Raw genomic sequence first — 5,550 nt, 5'->3', positions numbered from 1 at the left:
TCACTAACAAGCTCTCTAATCCTGGATCTTGAAGCAGTTAAAAATGCTGGCCCAGAATAGGAGAGATGGATAGACCTTAAGCAGCAGGAGAAGAAAGAAGGCAATTGGAGATTTTCTCCAATTAAGGAAAATCCATTCTGATGTAACTGCAGTCTTTCCTTGAATAATGATGGGGAGGTTTCAGAAAACTCAAGATTAGCCAGTTGAGAAGGGCAAGGATTTTAGTGACTGATTGGCACCTGTCAATCATAGACTGTAGCCAAAACTTTTGGATGCTAGAAGACATGGGCTTCATATATGAATTCTGAATCTATTATTTAACTTGTGTGTCATTTTTGTAGGTTTTTGTGTTTTGTTTTTTTGAAATGTATTGTTATTATAAATGTGATATGCAAAGCTGGGCTTGGTAGCTCATCCCTGTAAACCTAGCTACTCGGGAGATTGAGATCTGAGGATTCAGGTTCAAAGCCAGCCCCGGCACAAGGACCTGAGACTCTCATCTCCAATTAAGCTCTAAAAAATGGGAAGTGGGGCTTGGCTCAAGGATAGGGCAGAAAGCTTGAGCTGAACAGCTCAGGGACAATGCCAAGGCCAAGTTCAAGCCCCATGGCCCCCACCACACAAATTAAAAACATACATACATACATACATACATACATACATACATACATACATACATACATAAATGTGATATGCAGTGGGGTCACAGTTACAGAAGTCTGGTAAATAGTACATTTCTTTTGAACAATTGTCATCCATTACTTCAGTCTATCCCAATTTTTCCCTCCGGTCTCCATCCACAAGTTTTACTTTTAATTTTGTCTGTGGATAAATTTCTTCCTCCCTCAGTGCCAGTAAATTGTTTTCTAAAGTCTAGGAGAGGTGAAATAGTCATTTGAAGTCATATAAAACATACTGATTGTTTAGGTGTTGAATAATAATTAAGAAAGAGATGACTGACTCATTAATAATGGAGATTTTAATGCATTTGTGTATTTGTAAGTAGTAAATAAATCTGAATATATGGGGGGAAGGAAGCTCAGATTTTTGAGAAGATCTAGTTGAAAATAGATTGCAATAGATTTTGATAGTAGAAAGCAAAAAAATTAGCCATTGTTAGTAGATAATACAATCAGACATTGTTTCTTTAATGTCATTCTCAGTTTGGACATGTATTCACTTAAGAACTATGCTTTAAAGAACAAACACATAAGGAGAAATAAGATTTGATCATTTGTGTAGCATGCCAAAAATCAAATACTAATTAATTACTGAAGCAAGAAAATAGACAAATGATGAGGGAGAATTATAGAAAAGGTGTGGGATTTAAGTGTGTTGTGCACATATCGACATGCTGGGTTTAAATTACTTTGTACAGCTATTTAAGGGATAATCAAAATGTATAGAAATTAAAAAATTCAAAGTTAAAATGTTATCATGCTTCTCTTGATAAAAGATTAATTTTATAATTTTTACTTTCCTTGAAAATTTGTATCCATATTAGAAATCCTGATTGAAGGTCACATCTGAATTAAACATTTTCTAATATAACATTTAATTGCAAGGTTCTACATTTCTTATTATGAATTAGATGTGATTATAGTACAACTTATTAATGATGGAACCCATTTGATATCATTATGTCAGAGATACTTCAGCAAGTTTTTGTATTATACAATGTAAGTTATTTGATGATATTATACTCTCTGTGCTCTGCCATAAGTGTACTGAGTAACTCTTGGTAATTGAAATGGTTGATAAGATCCATGTCAGTTTTAGATAAGGCTAAGGGAAATCAATTTAATGCATCCCAGAAAAAGTCATCTGGTGAGTAATATTTAGTTAAACCAATTATTTATTTTATATTTATTAAATACAGAAATATGTCTAATTATTTTTTATAAAGTGGGTAATATTTTATACAGTTTGACAATGAAAGAAGGGAACTATGCAGAAATGTATGTTTAGAATGTATTGGAGTGATTTCTTTACTTTTCATTTTATAATTGGAATAATTGCATTGACAGAGTACCTATGGAGACACTGGGTCTATCTCAATTAAATAAATAACTAAAAATTCTAAGATTTCTACTTGTAGGGGAAAAAAAGAACGTTATGTAAACATTAATTAAAACTAAAGTCAAGATGTTTGCAACTGTGGAAGCTGTTCACCAAGATACATTTATGAAAATCATACATATCCAATGTGGTTAAATTATCAAATAAAGTACAGAGCATTTATAGATTTCCATAATCTTGCTCTTTGCATATCATTATGCTGACACGCATGTGGACTTTTGACTACTGATATACTGAGATAAAAATGAGCAATTACATTAAGCAACATTCTCCATAATTTATAAGGCCAAGTGTTCAAGTACATTGACAATGTGAAGTTCATAAAACTTGAAAGATATGTCACCATGGATAGGAGAGAAATACAGAGAAGCACAAGAGCATGGACCAGGGTGACCGATGAAAAACTTACCAACGACTGAAAATGGTTTCTAGTACTCTATTGAGGACTGCTCTCACAGGGACATTTCCTGAATACAGATGTTCAGAGAAACAAATCCACAGACCTTCACTTACCAGACAGGCATGGTTTGTTAAGCCATTTCTCACTAATGCAAATGACATTATTTTAAACAGCTCTATGTCATAGATGTGGAAAGTGAAATCTAAGAAAGACTGATAATCATATAGCATTCAGGAACATTTACATTTTGCAAGAGGACTGCGAATGAAATGAATGTGTAGATTTGGGATTGTCCTTAATCTTTAACAACGGGACTGTCAAATGTACAGCTTAATTGACATTTTTGAGTTTTTGCCTTTGCTTTTCCCTACTCTTCCTTCCACTCCTTTGGCTCCGCATCCACTCCTCCTGTACCCCTGCTCTCCTCCTCTCTCCTCCACAGCCTACCCACACCTTCTTTTCCCTTCCCTCCCTGTCTCTTCCTTTCTTCTTAGGAATGTCTTCCAAGTACCCTAGAATTTTTGTAACTTTTTTCAAAATTCTTATAAGTTTTCCTTACGTATTCTAAACATTTGAAAATAGGTCACTTTAGAACAAAGCACAGGAAAATCTTTGGAGAACCAGAGAGACATGCATCAAAGTTTTGAGGAGGATGCCAGTACAAAGAGTGTGCAAAGCCCACAGAGCAGTTATTCTGAATAAAATGTAACATCAGAAAACACAGGGGTGGGCGGGGGAGAAAATGGGAGAAAAACATGAGACAGGGTTCAAGAAATAATGAACCCACTCCCTGACAATGTAACTGTAACCCCTGTATATAGTTACACTAACTGGATCAACAGGATGTGGTGTTTATACACAATGGAATTCTATGCTGCCATCAGAAAGAACAACGTGGCCCCATTTGTAAGGAAATGGAAAGACTTAGAAAAAATCATATTAAGTGAAGTGAGCCAGACCCAAAGGAACATAGGCTCAATGGTTTCCCTCATTTGTCATAATTAGTACAAAACTTTGACTCTCCTAGGAAAGGATTTCAATAGCTCAAAACCTAGATACATAAGACCATATAGGATGAGGCTAAATGAAAGGATCTCCAGGATATGGAAACAAGAGCTATATAATGAATGAATGTTGTTCTTAATGTACTATGTTAATTCTCATCTCTTTTGTTGTCCCTTGGTTATTCTCATATTGTTACAATATCCACCTGGTTATGTGGTATATTGTATATATGTTTATGTGTTTATTTGAAATAGGAAAATGAAAAGGGGGAAAACAAGATGAGGGGAGAGGGGAGAGGAAGGAAATGGGGACAAAAACATGAGAAGGGGTATCAGTGAGTGTGAAGTAATACTCCTTCTATCTAGCCAATATAACTGTAACTCCTCTATTAATTACAATAAAAATATGAAAAAATAAAATAAAAAACTTTACTTGAAAACAACTATATATACACACAGACACACACATACACTCACACACACACACATATATATTTGAAAGAGACTAAACTTAGGCTACATTAATATGTGAGTATTTGACCATTCATATTTCTTTTTTTTTTTTCAAATTAAACAGACTTTAATTTGATTTTGTGACAAAAGCATCTAGGTGATTGGACCCTGTGTTTGTTGCTGATGAGTTTCATACAGTGAACACACTGAAAAAAAACTTCTGGCTACAGCTATGCAGTGGACAATGCCCCTTTTCCTCCCACCCATCATCTAACATTCCCCAAACATACACAACAAATAAAATTGAAATTTGAGCCTATGGTTATGAAGCACTGGGAGTTTGTCTCCCTCCTCCCCCCCTCCTCAGGGGAAACTGTTTATAAAAAGTGGTCCCAATTTCCAAAATCTAAAAATACAGATGAAATTCTAGCCAAGTACCAATGGCTCACGCCTGTAATTCTAGTTACTTAGGAAGCTAAGATCTGATGATTTTGATTCAAAGCAGCCCTGAGCAAGAAAGTTTATGAGTCTCTTACTCCAATTAATCACCAAAAGTTGGAAGTGGAGCTGTGGCTCAAGTGGTAAAGCACTAGGCCTTGAGCAAAAAAGCTCAGGATAGTGCCCATGCCCTCGTTTCAAGCCCTAGGCCTGGCACCAGAACAAAAACAAAATCAACAACAACAACAAAAAACAACAAAACAAACCCACACATAAAAAAAAAATCAGAGGTGATCTAGTGTGCTAATATGCTTGCCTATGCTAAAAATAAGTGTGCAATATTTTGTTGGAAACAATTACTATCCAATCATATGTTATGATTGTCACGGTTATAACCTAATATCTCCCAACTTTCAGTTTTATTTGTTGAACTCAAAATCCACTGTATAATATTTATACACACATGACCATTCATATTTCTTATAGTAGTGCTTATCAAGTGGCAACCAGTATCTGTGGTTAAGTAATTATAGTTTTTCAATGTTTTACTATTTTTCTTTACTCTTGAGTATTCAGCTTGAAATATATATATACATATGCATATATATAATATTTCTTTACAGTTGAAGAGCTAAGTGTTGTAGCTCATATTTGTAATCTAAGAAACACTGAAAGTAAAGGTCTAGAGGATCATATTTTGAGACCACGACCAACATGAAGTTAGCAAAATCTACATTTCAATAAAAAGAGAGACTTGGTGATTTACATATGTAATTTCTGCTATGTTGGAGGCAAAGGTGGAATAATTGTTGTCTGAGGCTGGCCCCAGCAAATATCATGAAAAAAACATTTGGTATATATGCTTATTTGACTATCTGAAATCGGATAGGCAAGGGGGGAAAACAAGATGAGGGGCGGCGGTGGGGGGGAAGGAAATGGGGACCAAAATATGAGAAAGGGTATCAATGTTTGTGAAGTTATGCACCTTCTATCTGGTGAATATAATATAACCCTCCTATTAATTACAATAAAAATATATGGAAAATATATCTTTAATATATTTAATTAAAAAAAAGTAAAAGTGAAGTCAGCTTGAAACCCTGGTTTAAAACTCCATGGCAGCAAATTCAGGGTCCTAAATCCAAAACCTAGTAGAATAAAAGATTAAGAAAGTGA

The sequence above is a fragment of the Megascapheus bottae genome, chromosome 16 (genome assembly GCF_031878675.1).
Source record: "Megascapheus bottae isolate mThoBot1 chromosome 16, mThoBot2.hap1, whole genome shotgun sequence".
Lineage (NCBI taxonomy): Eukaryota > Metazoa > Chordata > Mammalia > Rodentia > Geomyidae > Megascapheus > Megascapheus bottae.
This window is presented reverse-complemented; position numbering follows the sequence as displayed.